Genomic DNA, 24056 nt, shown 5'->3' on the forward strand with positions numbered 1-24056 from the left:
CTTCCATGGGATATTTTTGCATTCTCTAAAAATTCAGCCAAAATGGGGGTTAAGAAAATATCCTCGTTAATTTGGGACATTACTCGTTTTCGACCCTTTTTTAGTAGGAAGGCCATAATGTGGCCGATTTGCATTGAATCTTAGCGTGTGACAATTCGTTGGATAGGTAAACAACATAACTACGACTTCCATGGGATATTTTTGCATTCTCTAAAAATTCAGCCAAAATGGGGGTTAAGAAAATATCCTCGTTAATTTGGGACATTACTCGTTTTCGACCCTTTTTTAGTAGGAACGCCATAATGTGGCCGATTTGCATTGAATCTTAGCGTGTGACAATTCGTTGGATAGGTAAACAACATAACTATGACTTCCATGGGATATTTTTGCATTCTCTAAAAATTCAGCCAAAATGGGGGTTAAGAAAATATCCTCGTTAATTTGGGACATTACTCGTTTTCGACCCTTTTTTAGTAGGAAGGCCATAATGTGGCCGATTTGCATTGAATCTTAGCGTGTGACAATTCGTTGGATAGGTAAACAACATAACTACGACTTCCATGGGATATTTTTGCATTCTCTAAAAATTCAGCCAAAATGGGGGTTAAGAAAATATCCTCGTTAATTTGGGACATTACTCGTTTTCGACCCTTTTTTACTAGGAAGGCCATAATGTGGCCGATTTGCATTGAATCTTAGCGTGTGACAATTCGTTGGATAGGTAAACAACATAACTACGACTTCCATGGGATATTTTTGCATTCTCTAAAAATTCAGCCAAAATGGGGGTTAAGAAAATATCCTCGTTAATTTGGGACATTACTCGTTTTCGACCCTTTTTTAGTAGGAAGACCATAATGTAGCCGATTTGCATTGAATCTTAGCGTGTGACAATTCGTTGGATAGGTAAACAACGTAACTACGACTTCCATGGGATATTTTTGCATTCTCTAAAAATTCAGCCAAAATGGAGGTTAAGAAAATCCCCTCGTTAATTTAGGACATTACTCGTTTTCGACCCTTTTTTATTAGGAAGGCCATAAAGTGGCCGACTTGTATTGAATCTTAGCATGGGACAGTTCGTTGGATAGGTAAACAACATAGCTACGACTTCCATGGGATATTTTTGCATTTTTTAAAAATTCAGCCAAAATGGAGGTTAAGAAAATCTCCTCGTTAATTTGGGACATTACTCGTTTTCGACCCTTTTTTACTAGGAAGGCCATAATGTGGCCGATTTGCATTGAATCTTAGCGTGTGACAATTCGTTGGATAGGTAAACAACATAACTATGACTTCCATGGGATATTTTTGCATTCTCTAAAAATTCAGCCATAATGGGGGTTAAGAAAATATCCTCGTTAATTTGGGACATTACTCGTTTTCGACCCTTTTTTAGTAGGAAGGCCATAATGTGGCCGATTTGCATTGAATCTTAGCGTGTGACAATTCGTTGGATAGGTAAACAACATAACTACGACTTCCATGGGATATTTTTGCATTCTCTAAAAATTCAGCCAAAATGGGGGTTAAGAAAATATCCTCGTTAATTTGGGACATTACTCGTTTTCGACCCTTTTTTAGTAGGAAGGCCATAATGTGGCCGAGTTGCATTGAATCTTAGCGTGTGACAATTCGTTGGATAGGTAAACAACATAACTACGACTTCCATGGGATATTTTTGCATTCTCTAAAAATTCAGCCAAAATGGAGGTTAAGAAAATCCCCTCGTTAATTTAGGACATTACTCGTTTTCGACCCTTTTTTAGTAGGAAGGCCATAATGTGGCCGATTTGCATTGAATCTTAGCGTGTGACAATTCGTTGGATAGGTAAACAACATAACTACGACTTCCATGGGATATTTTTGCATTCTCTAAAAATTCAGCCAAAATGGGGGTTAAGAAAATATCCTCGTTAATTTGGGACATTACTCGTTTTCGACCCTTTTTTAGTAGGAAGGCCATAATGTAGCCGATTTGCATTGAATCTTAGCGTGTGACAATTCGTTGGATAGGTAAACAACGTAACTACGACTTCCATGGGATATTTTTGCATTCTCTAAAAATTCAGCCAAAATGGAGGTTAAGAAAATCCCCTCGTTAATTTAGGACATTACTCGTTTTCGACCCTTTTTTATAAGGAAGGCCATAAAGTGGCCGGTTTGTATTGAATCTTAGCATGGGACAGTTTGTTGGATAGGTAAACAACATAGCTACGACTTCCATGGGATATTTTTGCATTTTTTAAAAATTCAGCCAAAATGGAGGTTAAGAAAATCTCCTCGTTAATTTGGGACATTACTCGTTTTCGACCCTTTTTTACTAGGAAGGCCATAATGTGGCCGATTTGCATTGAATCTTAGCGTGTGACAATTCGTTGGATAGGTAAACAACATAACTATGACTTCCATGGGATATTTTTGCATTCTCTAAAAATTCAGCCAAAATGGGGGTTAAGAAAATATCCTCGTTAATTTGGGACATTACTCGTTTTCGACCCTTTTTTAGTAGGAAGGCCATAATGTGGCCGATTTGCATTGAATCTTAGCGTGTGACAATTCGTTGGATAGGTAAACAACATAACTACGACTTCCATGGGATATTTTTGCATTCTCTAAAAATTCAGCCAAAATGGGGGTTAAGAAAATATCCTCGTTAATTTGGGACATTACTCGTTTTCGACCCTTTTTTAGTAGGAACGCCATAATGTGGCCGATTTGCATTGAATCTTAGCGTGTGACAATTCGTTGGATAGGTAAACAACATAACTATGACTTCCATGGGATATTTTTGCATTCTCTAAAAATTCAGCCAAAATGGGGGTTAAGAAAATATCCTCGTTAATTTGGGACATTACTCGTTTTCGACCCTTTTTTAGTAGGAAGGCCATAATGTGGCCGATTTGCATTGAATCTTAGCGTGTGACAATTCGTTGGATAGGTAAACAACATAACTACGACTTCCATGGGATATTTTTGCATTCTCTAAAAATTCAGCCAAAATGGGGGTTAAGAAAATATCCTCGTTAATTTGGGACATTACTCGTTTTCGACCCTTTTTTACTAGGAAGGCCATAATGTGGCCGATTTGCATTGAATCTTAGCGTGTGACAATTCGTTGGATAGGTAAACAACATAACTACGACTTCCATGGGATATTTTTGCATTCTCTAAAAATTCAGCCAAAATGGGGGTTAAGAAAATATCCTCGTTAATTTGGGACATTACTCGTTTTCGACCCTTTTTTAGTAGGAAGACCATAATGTAGCCGATTTGCATTGAATCTTAGCGTGTGACAATTCGTTGGATAGGTAAACAACGTAACTACGACTTCCATGGGATATTTTTGCATTCTCTAAAAATTCAGCCAAAATGGAGGTTAAGAAAATCCCCTCGTTAATTTAGGACATTACTCGTTTTCGACCCTTTTTTATTAGGAAGGCCATAAAGTGGCCGACTTGTATTGAATCTTAGCATGGGACAGTTCGTTGGATAGGTAAACAACATAGCTACGACTTCCATGGGATATTTTTGCATTTTTTAAAAATTCAGCCAAAATGGAGGTTAAGAAAATCTCCTCGTTAATTTGGGACATTACTCGTTTTCGACCCTTTTTTACTAGGAAGGCCATAATGTGGCCGATTTGCATTGAATCTTAGCGTGTGACAATTCGTTGGATAGGTAAACAACATAACTATGACTTCCATGGGATATTTTTGCATTCTCTAAAAATTCAGCCATAATGGGGGTTAAGAAAATATCCTCGTTAATTTGGGACATTACTCGTTTTCGACCCTTTTTTAGTAGGAAGGCCATAATGTGGCCGATTTGCATTGAATCTTAGCGTGTGACAATTCGTTGGATAGGTAAACAACATAACTACGACTTCCATGGGATATTTTTGCATTCTCTAAAAATTCAGCCAAAATCGGGGTTAAGAAAATATCCTCGTTAATTTGGGACATTACTCGTTTTCGACCCTTTTTTAGTAGGAAGGCCATAATGTGGCCGAGTTGCATTGAATCTTAGCGTGTGACAATTCGTTGGATAGGTAAACAACATAACTACGACTTCCATGGGATATTTTTGCATTCTCTAAAATTTCAGCCAAAATGGAGGTTAAGAAAATCCCCTCGTTAATTTAGGACATTACTCGTTTTCGACCCTTTTTTAGTAGGAAGGCCATAATGTGGCCGATTTGCATTGAATCTTAGCGTGTGACAATTCGTTGGATAGGTAAACAACATAACTACGACTTCCATGGGATATTTTTGCATTCTCTAAAAATTCAGCCAAAATGGGGGTTAAGAAAATATCCTCGTTAATTTGGGACATTACTCGTTTTCGACCCTTTTTTAGTAGGAAGGCCATAATGTAGCCGATTTGCATTGAATCTTAGCGTGTGACAATTCGTTGGATAGGTAAACAACGTAACTACGACTTCCATGGGATATTTTTGCATTCTCTAAAAATTCAGCCAAAATGGAGGTTAAGAAAATCCCCTCGTTAATTTAGGACATTACTCGTTTTCGACCCTTTTTTATAAGGAAGGCCATAAAGTGGCCGGTTTGTATTGAATCTTAGCATGGGACAATTTGTTGGATAGGTAAACAACATAGCTACGACTTCCATGGGATATTTTTGCATTTTTTAAAAATTCAGCCAAAATGGAGGTTAAGAAAATCTCCTCGTTAATTTGGGACATTACTCGTTTTCGACCCTTTTTTACTAGGAAGGCCATAATGTGGCCGATTTGCATTGAATCTTAGCGTGTGACAATTCGTTGGATAGGTAAACAACATAACTATGACTTCCATGGGATATTTTTGCATTCTCTAAAAATTCAGCCAAAATGGGGGTTAAGAAAATATCCTCGTTAATTTGGGACATTACTCGTTTTCGACCCTTTTTTAGTAGGAAGGCCATACTGTGGCCTATTTGCATTGAATCTTAGTGTGTGACAATTCGTTGGATAGGTAAACAACATAACTACGACTTCCATGGGATATTTTTGCATTCTCTAAAAATTCAGCCAAAATGGGGGTTAAGAAAATATCCTCGTTAATTTGGGACATTACTCGTTTTCGACCCTTTTTTACTAGGAAGGCCATAATGTGGCCGAGTTGCATTGAATCTTAGCGTGTGACAATTCGTTGGATAGGTACACAACATAACTACGACTTCCATGGGATATTTTTGCATTCTCTAAAAATTCAGCCAAAATGGAGGTTAAGAAAATCCCCTCGTTAATTTAGGACATTACTCGTTTTCGACCCTTTTTTATAAGGAAGGCCATAAAGTGGCCGGTTTGTATTGAATCTTAGCATGGGACAATTTGTTGGATAGGTAAACAACATAGCTACGACTTCCATGGGATATTTTTGCATTTTTTAAAAATTCAGCCAAAATGGAGGTTAAGAAAATCTCCTCGTTAATTTGGGACATTACTCGTTTTCGACCCTTTTTTACTAGGAAGGCCATAATGTGGCCGATTTGCATTGAATCTTAGCGTGTGACAATTCGTTGGATAGGTAAACAACATAACTATGACTTCCATGGGATATTTTTGCATTCTCTAAAAATTCAGCCAAAATGGGGGTTAAGAAAATATCCTCGTTAATTTGGGACATTACTCGTTTTCGACCCTTTTTTAGTAGGAAGGCCATACTGTGGCCTATTTGCATTGAATCTTAGCGTGTGACAATTCGTTGGATAGGTAAACAACATAACTACGACTTCCATGGGATATTTTTGCATTCTCTAAAAATTCAGCCAAAATGGGGGTTAAGAAAATATCCTCGTTAATTTGGGACATTACTCGTTTTCGACCCTTTTTTACTAGGAAGGCCATAATGTGGCCGAGTTGCATTGAATCTTAGCGTGTGACAATTCGTTGGATAGGTACACAACATAACTACGACTTCCATGGGATATTTTTGCATTCTCTAAAAATTCAGCCAAAATGGAGGTTAAGAAAATCCCCTCGTTAATTTAGGACATTACTCGTTTTCGACCCTTTTTTAGTAGGAAGGCCATAATGTGGCCGATTTGCATTGAATCTTAGCGTGTGACAATTCGTTGGATAGGTAAACAACATAACTACGACTTCCATGGGATATTTTTGCATTCTCTAAAAATTCAGCCAAAATGGGGGTTAAGAAAATATCCTCGTTAATTTGGGACATTACTCGTTTTCGACCCTTTTTTAGTAGGAAGGCCATAATGTAGCCGATTTGCATTGAATCTTAGCGTGTGACAATTCGTTGGATAGGTAAACAACGTAACTACGACTTCCATGGGATATTTTTGCATTCTCTAAAAATTCAGCCAAAATGGAGGTTAAGAAAATCCCCTCGTTAATTTAGGACATTACTCGTTTTCGACCCTTTTTTATAAGGAAGGCCATAAAGTGGCCGGTTTGTATTGAATCTTAGCATGGGACAATTTGTTGGATAGGTAAACAACATAGCTACGACTTCCATGGGATATTTTTGCATTTTTTAAAAATTCAGCCAAAATGGAGGTTAAGAAAATCTCCTCGTTAATTTGGGACATTACTCGTTTTCGACCCTTTTTTACTAGGAAGGCCATAATGTGGCCGATTTGCATTGAATCTTAGCGTGTGACAATTCGTTGGATAGGTAAACAACATAACTATGACTTCCATGGGATATTTTTGTATTCTCTAAAAATTCAGCCAAAATGGGGGTTAAGAAAATATCCTCGTTAATTTGGGACATTACTCGTTTTCGACCCTTTTTTAGTAGGAAGGCCATAATGTGGCCGATTTGCATTGAATCTTAGCGTGTGACAATTCGTTGGATAGGTAAACAACATAACTACGACTTCCATGGGATATTTTTGCATTCTCTAAAAATTCAGCCAAAATGGGGGTTAAGAAAATATCCTCGTTAATTTGGGACATTATTCGTTTTCGACCCTTTTTTACTAGGAAGGCCATAATGTGGCCGATTTGCATTGAATCTTAGCGTGTGACAATTCGTTGGATAGGTACACAACATAACTACGACTTCCATGGGATATTTTTGCATTCTCTAAAAATTCAGCCAAAATGGGGGTTAAGAAAATATCCTCGTTAATTTGGGACATTACTCGTTTTCAACCCTTTTTTAGTAGGAAGGCCATAATGTAGCCGATTTGCATTGAATCTTAGCGTGTGACAATTCGTTGGATAGGTAAACAACGTAACTACGACTTCCATGGGATATTTTTGCATTCTCTAAAAATTCAGCCAAAATGGAGGTTAAGAAAATCCCCTCGTTAATTTAGGACATTACTCGTTTTCGACCCTTTTTTATAAGGAAGGCCATAAAGTGGCCGGTTTGTATTGAATCTTAGCATGGGACAGTTCGTTGGATAGGTAAACAACATAGCTACGACTTCCATGGGATATTTTTGCATTTTTTAAAAATTCAGCCAAAATGGAGGTTAAGAAAATCTCCTCGTTAATTTGGGACATTACTCGTTTTCGACCCTTTTTTACTAGGAAGGCCATAATGTGGCCGATTTGCATTGAATATTAGCGTGTGACAATTTGTTGGATAGGTAAACAACATAACTATGACTTCCATGGGATATTTTTGCATTCTCTGAAAATTCAGCCAAAATGGGGGTTAAGAAAATATCCTCGTTAATTTGGGACATTACTCGTTTTCGACCCTTTTTTAGTAGGAAGGCCATAATGTGGCCGATTTGCATTGAATCTTAGCGTGTGACAATTCGTTGGATAGGTAAACAACATAACTACGACTTCCATGGGATATTTTTGCATTCTCTAAAAATTCAGCCAAAATGGGGGTTAAGAAAATATCCTCGTTAATTTGGGACATTACTCGTTTTCGACCCTTTTTTAGTAGGAAGGCCATAATGTGGCCGATTTGCATTGAATCTTAGCGTGTGACAATTCGTTGGATAGGTAAACAACGTAACTACGACTTCCATGGGATATTTTTGCATTCTCTAAAAATTCAGCCAAAATGGAGGTTAAGAAAATCCCCTCGTTAATTTAGGACATTACTCGTTTTCGACCCTTTTTTATAAGGAAGGCCATAAAGTGGCCGGTTTGTATTGAATCTTAGCATGGGACAGTTCGTTGGATAGGTAAACAACATAGCTACGACTTCCATGGGATATTTTTGCATTTTTTAAAAATTCAGCCAAAATGGAGGTTAAGAAAATCTCCTCGTTAATTTGGGACATTACTCGTTTTCGACCCTTTTTTACTAGGAAGGCCATAATGTGGCCGATTTGCATTGAATCTTAGCGTGTGACAATTCGTTGGATAGGTAAACAACATAACTATGACTTCCATGGGATATTTTTGCATTCTCTAAAAATTCAGCCAAAATGGGGGTTAAGAAAATATCCTCGTTAATTTGGGACATTACTCGTTTTCGACCCTTTTTTAGTAGGAAGGCCATAATGTGGCCGATTTGCATTGAATCTTAGCGTGTGACAATTCGTTGGATAGGTAAACAACATAACTACGACTTCCATGGGATATTTTTGCATTCTCTAAAAATTCAGCCAAAATGGGGGTTAAGAAAATATCCTCGTTAATTTGGGACATTACTCGTTTTCGACCCTTTTTTAGTAGGAAGGCCATAATGTGGCCGATTTGCATTGAATCTTAGCGTGTGACAATTCGTTGGATAGGTAAACAACATAACTATGACTTCCATGGGATATTTTTGCATTCTCTAAAAATTCAGCCAAAATGGGGGTTAAGAAAATATCCTCTTTAATTTGGGACATTACTCGTTTTCGACCCTTTTTTAGTAGGAAGGCTATAATGTGGCCGATTTGCATTGAATCTTAGCGTGTGACAATTCGTTGGATAGGTAAACAACATAACTACGACTTCCATGGGATATTTTTGCATTCTCTAAAAATTCAGCCAAAATGGGGGTTAAGAAAATATCCTCGTTAATTTGGGACATTACTCGTTTTCGACCCTTTTTTAGTAGGAAGGCCATAATGTGGCCGATTTGCATTGAATCTTAGCGTGTGACAATTCGTTGGATAGGTAAACAACATAACTACGACTTCCATGGGATATTTTTGCATTCTCTAAAAATTCAGCCAAAATGGGGGTTAAGAAAATATCCTCGTTAATTTGGGACATTACTCGTTTTCGACCCTTTTTTAGTAGGAAGGCCATAATGTGGCCGATTTGCATTGAATCTTAGCGTGTGACAATTCGTTGGATAGGTAAACAACGTAACTACGACTTCCATGGGATATTTTTGCATTCTCTAAAAATTCAGCCAAAATGGAGGTTAAGAAAATCCCCTCGTTAATTTAGGACATTACTCGTTTTCGACCCTTTTTTATAAGGAAGGCCATAAAGTGGCCGGTTTGTATTGAATCTTAGCATGGGACAGTTCGTTGGATAGGTAAACAACATAGCTACGACTTCCATGGGATATTTTTGCATTTTTTAAAAATTCAGCCAAAATGGAGGTTAAGAAAATCTCCTCGTTAATTTGGGACATTACTCGTTTTCGACCCTTTTTTACTAGGAAGGCCATAATGTGGCCGATTTGCATTGAATCTTAGCGTGTGACAATTCGTTGGATAGGTAAACAACATAACTATGACTTCCATGGGATATTTTTGCATTCTCTAAAAATTCAGCCAAAATGGGGGTTAAGAAAATATCCTCGTTAATTTGGGACATTACTCGTTTTCGACCCTTTTTTAGTAGGAAGGCCATAATGTGGCCGATTTGCATTGAATCTTAGCGTGTGACAATTCGTTGGATAGGTAAACAACATAACTATGACTTCCATGGGATATTTTTGCATTCTCTAAAAATTCAGCCAAAATGGGGGTTAAGAAAATATCCTCGTTAATTTGGGACATTACTCGTTTTCGACCCTTTTTTAGTAGGAAGGCCATAATGTGGCCGATTTGCATTGAATCTTAGCGTGTGACAATTCGTTGGATAGGTAAACAACATAACTATGACTTCCATGGGATATTTTTGCATTCTCTAAAAATTCAGCCAAAATGGGGGTTAAGAAAATATCCTCGTTAATTTGGGACATTACTCGTTTTCGACCCTTTTTTAGTAGGAAGGCTATAATGTGGCCGATTTGCATTGAATCTTAGCGTGTGACAATTCGTTGGATAGGTAAACAACATAACTACGACTTCCATGGGATATTTTTGCATTCTCTAAAAATTCAGCCAAAATGGGGGTTAAGAAAATATCCTCGTTAATTTGGGACATTACTCGTTTTCGACCCTTTTTTAGTAGGAAGGCCATAATGTGGCCGAGTTGCATTGAATCTTAGCGTGTGACAATTCGTTGGATAGGTAAACAACATAACTACGACTTCCATGGGATATTTTTGCATTCTCTAAAAATTCAGCCAAAATGGAGGTTAAGAAAATCCCCTCGTTAATTTAGGACATTACTCGTTTTCGACCCTTTTTTATAAGGAAGGCCATAAAGTGGCCGGTTTGTATTGAATCTTAGCGTGTGACAATTCGTTGGATAGGTAAACAACATAACTACGACTTCCATGGGATATTTTTGCATTCTCTAAAAATTCAGCCAAAATGGGGGTTAAGAAAATATCCTCGTTAATTTGGGACATTACTCGTTTTCGACCCTTTTTTAGTAGGAAGGCCATAATGTAGCCGATTTGCATTGAATCTTAGCGTGTGACAATTCGTTGGATAGGTAAACAACGTAACTACGACTTCCATGGGATATTTTTGCATTCTCTAAAAATTCAGCCAAAATGGAGGTTAAGAAAATCCCCTCGTTAATTTAGGACATTACTCGTTTTCGACCCTTTTTTATAAGGAAGGCCATAAAGTGGCCGGTTTGTATTGAATCTTAGCATGGGACAGTTCGTTGGATAGGTAAACAACATAGCTACGACTTCCATGGGATATTTTTGCATTTTTTAAAAATTCAGCCAAAATGGAGGTTAAGAAAATCTCCTCGTTAATTTGGGACATTACTCGTTTTCGACCCTTTTTTACTAGGAAGGCCATAATGTGGCCGATTTGCATTGAATATTAGCGTGTGACAATTTGTTGGATAGGTAAACAACATAACTATGACTTCCATGGGATATTTTTGCATTCTCTGAAAATTCAGCCAAAATGGGGGTTAAGAAAATATCCTCGTTAATTTGGGACATTACTCGTTTTCGACCCTTTTTTAGTAGGAAGGCCATAATGTGGCCGATTTGCATTGAATCTTAGCGTGTGACAATTCGTTGGATAGGTAAACAACATAACTACGACTTCCATGGGATATTTTTGCATTCTCTAAAAATTCAGCCAAAATGGGGGTTAAGAAAATATCCTCGTTAATTTGGGACATTACTCGTTTTCGACCCTTTTTTAGTAGGAAGGCCATAATGTGGCCGATTTGCATTGAATCTTAGCGTGTGACAATTCGTTGGATAGGTAAACAACGTAACTACGACTTCCATGGGATATTTTTGCATTCTCTAAAAATTCATCCAAAATGGAGGTTAAGAAAATCCCCTCGTTAATTTAGGACATTACTCGTTTTCGACCCTTTTTTATAAGGAAGGCCATAAAGTGGCCGGTTTGTATTGAATCTTAGCATGGGACAGTTCGTTGGATAGGTAAACAACATAGCTACGACTTCCATGGGATATTTTTGCATTTTTTAAAAATTCAGCCAAAATGGAGGTTAAGAAAATCTCCTCGTTAATTTGGGACATTACTCGTTTTCGACCCTTTTTTACTAGGAAGGCCATAATGTGGCCGATTTGCATTGAATCTTAGCGTGTGACAATTCGTTGGATAGGTAAACAACATAACTATGACTTCCATGGGATATTTTTGCATTCTCTAAAAATTCAGCCAAAATGGGGGTTAAGAAAATATCCTCGTTAATTTGGGACATTACTCGTTTTCGACCCTTTTTTAGTAGGAAGGCCATAATGTGGCCGATTTGCATTGAATCTTAGCGTGTGACAATTCGTTGGATAGGTAAACAACATAACTACGTCTTCCATGGGATATTTTTGCATTCTCTAAAAATTCAGCCAAAATGGGGGTTAAGAAAATATCCTCGTTAATTTGGGACATTACTCGTTTTCGACCCTTTTTTAGTAGGAAGGCCATAATGTGGCCGATTTGCATTGAATCTTAGCGTGTGACAATTCGTTGGATAGGTAAACAACATAACTATGACTTCCATGGGATATTTTTGCATTCTCTAAAAATTCAGCCAAAATGGGGGTTAAGAAAATATCCTCTTTAATTTGGGACATTACTCGTTTTCGACCCTTTTTTAGTAGGAAGGCTATAATGTGGCCGATTTGCATTGAATCTTAGCGTGTGACAATTCGTTGGATAGGTAAACAACATAACTACGACTTCCATGGGATATTTTTGCATTCTCTAAAAATTCAGCCAAAATGGGGGTTAAGAAAATATCCTCGTTAATTTGGGACATTACTCGTTTTCGACCCTTTTTTAGTAGGAAGGCCATAATGTGGCCGATTTGCATTGAATCTTAGCGTGTGACAATTCGTTGGATAGGTAAACAACATAACTACGACTTCCATGGGATATTTTTGCATTCTCTAAAAATTCAGCCAAAATGGGGGTTAAGAAAATATCCTCGTTAATTTGGGACATTACTCGTTTTCGACCCTTTTTTAGTAGGAAGGCCATAATGTGGCCGATTTGCATTGAATCTTAGCGTGTGACAATTCGTTGGATAGGTAAACAACATAACTACGACTTCCATGGGATATTTTTGCATTCTCTAAAAATTCAGCCAAAATGGGGGTTAAGAAAATATCCTCGTTAATTTGGGACATTACTCGTTTTCGACCCTTTTTTAGTAGGAAGGCCATAATGTGGCCGATTTGCATTGAATCATAGCGTGTGATAATTCGTTGGATAGGTAAACAACATAACTATGACTTCCATGGGATATTTTTGCATTCTCTAAAAATTCAGCCAAAATGGGGGTTAAGAAAATATCCTCGTTAATTTGGGACATTACTCGTTTTCGACCCTTTTTTAGTAGGAAGGCTATAATGTGGCCGATTTGCATTGAATCTTAGCGTGTGACAATTCGTTGGATAGGTAAACAACATAACTACGACTTCCATGGGATATTTTTGCATTCTCTAAAAATTCAGCCAAAATGGGGGTTAAGAAAATATCCTCGTTAATTTGGGACATTACTCGTTTTCGACCCTTTTTTAGTAGGAAGGCCATAATGTGGCCGAGTTGCATTGAATCTTAGCGTGTGACAATTCGTTGGATAGGTAAACAACATAACTACGACTTCCATGGGATATTTTTGCATTCTCTAAAAATTCAGCCAAAATGGAGGTTAAGAAAATCCCCTCGTTAATTTAGGACATTACTCGTTTTCGACCCTTTTTTATAAGGAAGGCCATAAAGTGGCCGGTTTGTATTGAATCTTAGCGTGTGACAATTCGTTGGATAGGTAAACAACATAACTACGACTTCCATGGGATATTTTTGCATTCTCTAAAAATTCAGCCAAAATGGGGGTTAAGAAAATATCCTCGTTAATTTGGGACATTACTCGTTTTCGACCCTTTTTTAGTAGGAAGGCCATAATGTAGCCGATTTGCATTGAATCTTAGCGTGTGACAATTCGTTGGATAGGTAAACAACGTAACTACGACTTCCATGGGATATTTTTGCATTCTCTAAAAATTCAGCCAAAATGGAGGTTAAGAAAATCCCCTCGTTAATTTAGGACATTACTCGTTTTCGACCCTTTTTTATAAGGAAGGCCATAAAGTGGCCGGTTTGTATTGAATCTTAGCGTGTGACAATTCGTTGGATAGGTAAACAACATAACTACGACTTCCATGGGATATTTTTGCATTCTCTAAAAATTCAGCCAAAATGGGGGTTAAGAAAATATCCTCATTAATTTGGGACATTACTCGTTTTCGACCCTTTTTTACTAGGAAGGCCATAATGTGGCCGATTTGCATTGAATCTTAGCGTGTGACAATTCGTTGGATAGGTAAACAACATAACTACGACTTCCATGGGATATTTTTGCATTCTCTAAAAATTCAGCCAAAATGGGGGTTAAGAAAATATCCTCGTTAATTTGGGACATTACTCGTTTTCGACCCTTTTTTAGTAGGAAGGCCATCATGTAGCCGATTTGCATTGAATCTTAGCGTGTGACAATTCGTTGGATAGGTAAACAACGTAACTACGACTTCCATGGGATATTTTTGCATTCTCTAAAAATTCAGCCAAAATGGAGGTTAAGAAAATCCCCTCGTTAATTTAGGACATTACTCGTTTTCGACCCTTTTTTATAAGGAAGGCCATAAAGTGGCCGGTTTGTATTGAATCTTAGCATGGGACAGTTCGTTGGATAGGTAAACAACATAGCTACGACTTCCATGGGATATTTTTGCATTTTTTAAAAATTCAGCCAAAATGGAGGTTAAGAAAATCTCCTCGTTAATTTGGGACATTACTCGTTTTCGACCCTTTTTTACTAGGAAGGCCATAATGTGGCCGATTTGCATTGAATCTTAGCGTGTGACAATTCGTTGGATAGGTAAACAACATAACTATGACTTCCATGGGATATTTTTGCAGTCTCTAAAATTTCAGCCAAAATGGGGGTTAAGAAAATATACTCGTTAATTTGGGACATTACTCGTTTTCGACCCTTTTTTAGTAGGAAGGCCATAATGTGGCCGATTTGCATTGAATCTTAGCGTGTGACAATTCGTTGGATAGGTAAACAACATAACTACGACTTCCATGGGATATTTTTGCATTCTCTAAAAATTCAGCCAAAATGGGGGTTAAGAAAATATCCTCGTTAATTTGGGACATTACTCGTTTTCGACCCTTTTTTAGTAGGAAGGCCATAATGTGGCCGATTTGCATTGAATCTTAGCGTGTGACAATTCGTTGGATAGGTAAACAACATATCTATGACTTCCATGGGATATTTTTGCAATCTCTAAAAATTCAGCCAAAATGGGGGTTAAGAAAATATCCTCGTTAATTTGGGACATTACTCGTTTTCGACCCTTTTTTAGTAGGAAGGCTATAATGTGGCCGATTTGCATTGAATCTTAGCGTGTGACAATTCGTTGGATAGGTAAACAACATAACTACGACTTCCATGGGATATTTTTGCATTCTCTAAAAATTCAGCAAAAATGGGGGTTAAGAAAATATCCTCGTTAATTTGGGACATTACTCGTTTTCGACCCTTTTTTAGTAGGAAGGCCATAATGTGGCCGAGTTGCATTGAATCTTAGCGTGTGACAATTCGTTGGATAGGTAAACAACATAACTACGACTTCCATGGGATATTTTTGCATTCTCTAAAAATTCAGCCAAAATGGAGGTTAAGAAAATCCCCTCGTTAATTTAGGACATTACTCGTTTTCGACCCTTTTTTAGTAGGAAGGCCATAATGTGGCCGATTTGCATTGAATCTTAGCGTGTGACAATTCGTTGGATAGGTAAACAACATAACTACGACTTCCATGGGATATTTTTGCATTCTCTAAAAATTCAGCCAAAATGGGGGTTAAGAAAATATCCTCGTTAATTTGGGACATTACTCGTTTTCGACCCTTTTTTAGTAGGAAGGCCATAATGTAGCCGATTTGCATTGAATCTTAGCGTGTGACAATTCGTTGGATAGGTAAACAACGTAACTACGACTTCCATGGGATATTTTTGCATTCTCTAAAAATTCAGCCAAAATGGAGGTTAAAAAAATCCCCTCGTTAATTTAGGACATTACTCGTTTTCGACCCTTTTTTATAAGGAAGGCCATAAAGTGGCCGGTTTGTATTGAATCTTAGCATGGGACAATTTGTTGGATAGGTAAACAACATAGCTACGACTTCCATGGGATATTTTTGCATTTTTTAAAAATTCAGCCAAAATGGAGGTTAAGAAAATCTCCTCGTTAATTTGGGACATTACTCGTTTTCGACCCTTTTTTACTAGGAAGGCCATAATGTGGCCGATTTGCATTGAATCTTAGCGTGTGACAATTCGTTGGATAGGTAAACAACATAACTATGACTTCCATGGGATATTTTTGCATTCTCTAAAAATTCAGCCAAAATGGGGGTTAAGAAAATATCCTCGTTAATTTGGGACATTACTCGTTTTCGACCCTTTTTTAGTAGGAAGGCCATAATGTGGCCGATTTGCATTGAATCTTAGCGTGTGACAATTCGTTGGATAGGTAAACAACATAACTACGACTTCCATGGGATATTTTTGCATTCTCTAAAAATTCAGCCAAAATGGGGGTTAAGAAAATATCCTCGATAATTTGGGACATTACTCGTTTTCGACCCTTTTTTAGTAGGAAGGCCATAATGTGGCCGATTTGCATTGAATCTTAGCGTGTGACAATTCGTTGGATAGGTAAACAACAGAACTATGACTTCCATGGGATATTTTTGCATTCTCTAAAAATTCAGCCAAAATGGGGGTTAAGAAAATATCCTCGTTAATTTGGGACATTACTCGTTTTCGACCCTTTTTTAGTAGGAAGGCTATAATGTGGCCGATTTGCATTGAATCTTAGCGTGTGACAATTCGTTGGATAGGTAAACAACATAACTACGACTTCCATGGGATATTTTTGCATTCTCTAAAAATTCAGCCAAAATGGGGGTTAAGAAAATATCCTCGTTAATTTGGGACATTACTCGTTTTCGACCCTTTTTTAGTAGGAAGGCCATAATGTGGCCGATTTGCATTGAATCTTAGCGTGTGACAATTCGTTGGATAGGTAAACAACATAACTATGACTTCCATGGGATATTTTTGCAATCTCTAAAAATTCAGCCAAAATGGGGGTTAAGAAAATATCCTCGTTAATTTGGGACATTACTCGTTTTCGACCCTTTTTTAGTAGGAAGGCTATAATGTGGCCGATTTGCATTGAATCTTAGCGTGTGACAATTCGTTGGATAGGTAAACAACATAACTACGACTTCCATGGGATATTTTTGCATTCTCTAAAAATTCAGCCAAAATGGGGGTTAAGAAAATATCCTCGTTAATTTGGGACATTACTCGTTTTCGACCCTTTTTTAGTAGGAAGGCCATAATGTGGCCGAGTTGCATTGAATCTTAGCGTGTGACAATTCGTTGGATAGGTAAACAACATAACTATGACTTCCATGGGATATTTTTGCATTCTCTAAAAATTCAGCCAAAATGGAGGTTAAGAAAATCCCCTCGTTAATTTAGGACATTACTCGTTTTCGACCCTTTTTTAGTAGGAAGGCCATAATGTGGCCGATTTGCATTGAATCTTAGCGTGTGACAATTCGTTGGATAGGTAAACAACATAACTACGACTTCCATGGGATATTTTTGCATTCTCTAAAAATTCAGCCAAAATGGGGGTTAAGAAAATATCCTCGTTAATTTGGGACATTACTCGTTTTCGACCCTTTTTTAGTAGGAAGGCCATAATGTAGCCGATTTGCATTGAATCTTAGCGTGTGACAATTCGTTGGATAGGTAAACAACGTAACTACGACTTCCATGGGATATTTTTGCATTCTCTAAAAATTCAGCCAAAATGGAGGTTAAGAAAATCCCCTCGTTAATTTAGGACATTACTCGTTTTCGACCCTTTTTTATAAGGAAGGCCATAAAGTGGCCGGTTTGTATTGAATCTTAGCATGGGACAATTTGTTGGATAGGTAAACAACATAGCTACGACTTCCATGGGATATTTTTGCATTTTTTAAAAATTCAGCCAAAATGGAGGTTAAGAAAATCTCCTCGTTAATTTGGGACATTACTCGTTTTCGACCCTTTTTTACTAGGAAGGCCATAATGTGGCCGATTTGCATTGAATCTTAGCGTGTGACAATTCGTTGGATAGGTAAACAACATAACTATGACTTCCATGGGATATTTTTGCATTCTCTAAAAATTCAGCCAAAATGGGGGTTAAGAAAATATCCTCGTTAATTTGGGACATTACTCGTTTTCGACCCTTTTTTAGTAGGAAGGCCATAATGTGGCCGATTTGCATTGAATCTTAGCGTGTGACAATTCGTTGGATAGGTAAACAACATAACTACGACTTCCATGGGATATTTTTGCATTCTCTAAAAATTCAGCCAAAATGGGGGTTAAGAAAATATCCTCGTTAATTTGGGACATTACTCGTTTTCGACCCTTTTTTAGTAGGAAGGCCATAATGTGGCCGATTTGCATTGAATCTTAGCGTGTGACAATTCGTTGGATAGGTAAACAACATAACTATGACTTCCATGGGATATTTTTGCATTCTCTAAAAATTCAGCCAAAATGGGGGTTAAGAAAATATCCTCGTTAATTTGGGACATTACTCGTTTTCGACCCTTTTTTAGTAGGAAGGCTGTAATGTGGCCGATTTGCATTGAATCTTAGCGTGTGACAATTCGTTGGATAGGTAAACAACATAACTACGACTTCCATGGGATATTTTTGCATTCTCTAAAAATTCAGCCAAAATGGGGGTTAAGAAAATATCCTCGTTAATTTGGGACATTACTCGTTTTCGACCCTTTTTTAGTAGGAAGGCCATAATGTGGCCGAGTTGCATTGAATCTTAGCGTGTGACAATTCGTTGGATAGGTAAACAACATAACTACGACTTCCATGGGATATTTTTGCATTCTCTAAAAATTCAGCCAAAATGGAGGTTAAGAAAATCCCCTCGTTAATTTAGGACATTACTCGTTTTCGACCCTTTTTTAGTAGGAAGGCCATAATGTGGCCGATTTGCATTGAATCTTAGCGCGTGACAATTCGTTGGATAGGTAAACAACATAACTACGACTTCCATGGGATATTTTTGCATTCTCTAAAAATTCAGCCAAAATGGGGGTTAAGAAAATATCCTCGTTAATTTGGGACATTACTCGTTTTCGACCCTTTTTTAGTAGGAAGGCCATAATGTAGCCGATTTGCATTGAATCTTAGCGTGTGACAATTCGTTGGATAGGTAAACAACGTAACTACGACTTCCATGGGATATTTTTGCATTCTCTAAAAATTCAGCCAAAATGGAGGTTAAGAAAATCCCCTCGTTAATTTAGGACATTACTCGTTTTCGACCCTTTTTTATAAGGAAGGCCATAAAGTGGCCGGTTTGTATTGAATCTTAGCATGGGACAGTTTGTTGGATAGGTAAACAACATAGCTACGACTTCCATGGGATATTTTTGCATTTTTTAAAAATTCAGCCAAAATGGAGGTTAAGAAAATCTCCTCGTTAATTTGGGACATTACTCGTTTTCGACCCTTTTTTACTAGGAAGGCCATAATGTGGCCGATTTGCATTGAATCTTAGCGTGTGACAATTCGTTGGATAGGTAAACAACATAACTATGACTTCCATGGGATATGTTTGCATTCTCTAAAAATTCAGCCAAAATGGGGGTTAAGAAAATATCCTCGTTAATTTGGGACATTACTCGTTTTCGACCCTTTTTTAGTAGGAAGGCCATAATGTGGCCGATTTGCATTGAATCTTAGCGTGTGACAATTCGTTGGATAGGTAAACAACATAACTACGACTTCCATGGGATATTTTTGCATTCTCTAAAAATTCAGCCAAAATGGGGGTTAAGAAAATATCCTCGTTAATTTGGGACATTACTCGTTTTCGACCCTTTTTTAGTAGGAACACCATAATGTGGCCGATTTGCATTGAATCTTAGCGTGTGACAATTCGTTGGATAGGTAAACAACATAACTACGACTTCCATGGGATATTTTTGCATTCTCTAAAAATTCAGCCAAAATGGGGGTTAAGAAAATATCCTCGTTAATTTGGGACATTACTCGTTTTCGACCCTTTTTTAGTAGGAAGGCCATAATGTAGCCGATTTGCATTGAATCTTAGCGTGTGACAATTCGTTGGATAGGTAAACAACGTAACTACGACTTCCATGGGAAATTTTTGCATTCTCTAAAATTCAGCCAAAATGGAGGTTAAGAAAATCCCCTCGTTAATTTAGGACATTACTCGTTTTCGACCCTTTTTTATAAGGAAGGCCATAAAGTGGCCGGTTTGTATTGAATCTTAGCATGGGACAGTTTGTTGGATAGGTAAACAACATAGCTACGACTTCCATGGGATATTTTTGCATTTTTTAAAAATTCAGCCAAAATGGAGGTTAAGAAAATCTCCTCGTTAATTTGGGACATTACTCGTTTTCGACCCTTTTTTACTAGGAAGACCATAATGTGGCCGATTTGCATTGAATCTTAGCGTGTGACAATTCGTTGGATAGGTAAACAACATAACTATGACTTCCATGGGATATTTTTGCATTCTCTAAAAATTCAGCCAAAATGGGGGTTAAGAAAATATCCTCGTTAATTTGGGACATTACTCGTTTTCGACCCTTTTTTAGTAGGAAGGCCATAATGTGGCCGATTTGCATTGAATCTTAGCGTGTGACAATTCGTTGGATAGGTAAACAACATAACTACGACTTCCATGGGATATTTTTGCATTCTCTAAAAATTCAGCCAAAATGGGGGTTAAGAAAATATCCTCGTTAATTTGGGACATTACTCGTTTTCGACCCTTTTTTAGTAGGAACGCCATAATGTGGCCGATTTGCATTGAATCCTAGCGTGTGACAATTCGTTGGATAGGTAAACAACATAACTATGACTTCCATGGGATATTTTTGCATTCTCTAAAAATTCAGCCAAAATGGGGGTTAAGAAAATATCCTCGTTAATTTGGGACATTACTCGTTTTCGACCCTTTTTTAGTAGGAAGGCCATAATGTGGCCGATTTGCATTGAATCTTAGCATGTGACAATTCGTTGGATAGGTAAACAACATAACTACGACTTCCATGGGATATTTTTGCATTCTCTAAAAATTCAGCCAAAATGGGGGTTAAGAAAATATCCTCGTTAATTTGGGACATTACTCGTTTTCGACCCTTTTTTACTAGGAAGGCCATAATGTGGCCGATTTGCATTGAATCTTAGCGTGTGACAATTCGTTGGATAGGTAAACAACATAACTACGACTTCCATGGGATATTTTTGCATTCTCTAAAAATTCAGCCAAAATGGGGGTTAAGAAAATATCCTCGTTAATTTGGGACATTACTCGTTTTCGACCCTTTTTTAGTACGAACGCCATAATGTGGCCGATTTGCATTGAATCTTAGCGTGTGACAATTCGTTGGATAGGTAAACAACATAACTATGACTTCCATGGGATATTTTTGCATTCTCTAAAAATTCAGCCAAAATGGGGGTTAAGAAAATATCCTCGTTAATTTGGGACATTACTCGTTTTCGACCCTTTTTTAGTAGGAAGGCCATAATGTGGCCGATTTGCATTGAATCTTAGCGTGTGACAATTCGTTGGATAGGTAAACAACATAACTACGACTTCCATGGGATATTTTTGCATTCTCTAAAAATTCAGCCAAAATGGGGGTTAAGAAAATATCCTCGTTAATTTGGGACATTACTCGTTTTCGACCCTTTTTTAGTACGAACGCCATAATGTGGCCGATTTGCATTGAATCTTAGCGTGTGACAATTCGTTGGATAGGTAAACAACATAACTATGACTTCCATGGGATATTTTTGCATTCTCTAAAAATTCAGCCAAAATGGGGGTTAAGAAAATATCCTCGTTAATTTGGGACATTACTCGTTTTCGACCCTTTTTTAGTAGGAAGGCCATAATGTGGCCGATTTGCATTGAATCTTAGCGTGTGACAATTCGTTGGATAGGTAAACAACATAACTATGACTTCCATGGGATATTTTTGCATTCTCTAAAAATTCAGCCAAAATGGGGGTTAAGAAAATATCCTCGTTAATTTGGGACATTACTCGTTTTCGACCCTTTTTTACTAGGAAGTCCATAATGTGGCCGATTTGCATTGAATCTTAGCGTGTGACAATTCGTTGGATAGGTAAACAACGTAACTATGACTTCCATGGGATATTTTTGCATTCTCTAAAAATTCAGCCAAAATGGGGGTTAAGAAAATATCCTCGTTAATTTGGGACATTACTCGTTTTCGACCCTTTTTTAGTAGGAAGGCCATAATGTGGCCGATTTGCATTGAATCTTAGCGTGTGACAATTCGTTGGATAGGTAAACAACGTAACTACGACTTCCATGGAATATTTTTGCATTCTCTAAAAATTCAGCCAAAATGGAGGTTAAGAAAATCCCCTCGTTAATTTAGGACATTACTCGTTTTCGACCCTTTTTTATAAGGAAGGCCATAAAGTGGCCGGTTTGTATTGAATCTTAGCATGGGACAGTTTGTTGGATAGGTAAACAACATAGCTACGACTTCCATGGGATATTTTTGCATTTTTTAAAACTTCAGCCAAAATGGAGGTTAAGAAAATCTCCTCGTTAATTTGGGACATTACTCGTTTTCGACCCTTTTTTACTAGGAAGGCCATAATGTGGCCGATTTGCATTGAATCTTAGCGTGTGACAATTCGTTGGATAGGTAAACAACATAACTATGACTTCCATGGGATATTTTTGCATTCTCTAAAAATTCAGCCAAAATGGGGGTTAAGAAAATATCCTCGTTAATTTGGGACATTACTCGTTTTCGACCCTTTTTTAGTAGGAAGGCCATAATGTGGCCGATTTGCATTGAATCTTAGCGTGTGACAATTCGTTGGATAGGTAAACAACATAACTACGACTTCCATGGGATATTTTTGCATTCTCTAAAAATTCAGCCAAAATGGGGGTTAAGAAAATATCCTCGTTAATTTGGGACATTACTCGTTTTCGACCCTTTTTTAGTAGGAACGCCATAATGTGGCCGATTTGCATTGAATCTTAGCGTGTGACAATTCGTTGGATAGGTAAACAACATAACTATGACTTCCATGGGATATTTTTGCATTCTCTAAAAATTCAGCCAAAATGGGGGTTAAGAAAATATCCTCGTTAATTTGGGACATTACTCGTTTTTGACCCTTTTTTAGTAGGAAGGCCATAATGTGGCCGATTTGCATTGAATCTTAGCGTGTGACAATTCGTTGGATAGGTAAACAACATAACTACGACTTCCCTGGGATATTTTTGCATTCTCTAAAAATTCAGCCAAAATGGGGGTTAAGAAAATATCCTCGTTAATTTGGGACATTACTCGTTTTCGACCCTTTTTTACTAGGAAGGCCATAATGTGGCCGATTTGCATTGAATCTTAGCGTGTGACAATTCGTTGGATAGGTAAACAACATAACTATGACTTCCATGGGATATTTTTGCATTCTCTAAAAATTCAGCCAAAATGGGGGTTAAGAAAATATCCTCGTTAATTTGGGACATTACTCGTTTTCGACCCTTTTTTAGTAGGAAGGCCATAATGTGGCCGATTTGCATTGAATCTTAGCGTGTGACAATTCGTTGGATAGGTAAACAACATAACTACGACTTCCATGGGATATTTTTGCATTCTCTAAAAATTCAGCCAAAATGGGGGTTAAGAAAATATCCTCGTTAATTTGGGACATTACTCGTTTTCGACCCTTTTTTAGTAGGAAGGCCATAATGTGGCCGATTTGCATTGAATCTTAGCGTGTGACAATTTGTTGGATAGGTAAACAACATAACTATGACTTCCATGGGATATTTTTGCATTCTCTAAAAATTCAGCCAAAATGGGGGTTAAGAAAATATCCTCGTTAATTTGGGACATTACTCGTTTTCGACCCTTTTTTACTAGGAAGTCCATAATGTGGCCGATTTGCATTGAATCTTAGCGTGTGACAATTCGTTGGATAGGTAAACAACGTAACTATGACTTCCATGGGATATTTTTGCATTCTCTAAAAATTCAGCCAAAATGGGGGTTAAGAAAATATCCTCGTTAATTTGGGACATTACTCGTTTTCGACCCTTTTTTAGTAGGAAGGCCATAATGTGGCCGATTTGCATTGAATCTTAGCGTGTGACAATTCGTTGGATAGGTAAACAACGTAACTACGACTTCCAT

The sequence above is a fragment of the Medicago sativa genome, chromosome 7, assembly GCF_051527215.1.
Source record: "Medicago sativa cultivar Bolivia chromosome 7, Bolivia_mono, whole genome shotgun sequence".
Taxonomy (NCBI): domain Eukaryota; kingdom Viridiplantae; phylum Streptophyta; class Magnoliopsida; order Fabales; family Fabaceae; genus Medicago; species Medicago sativa.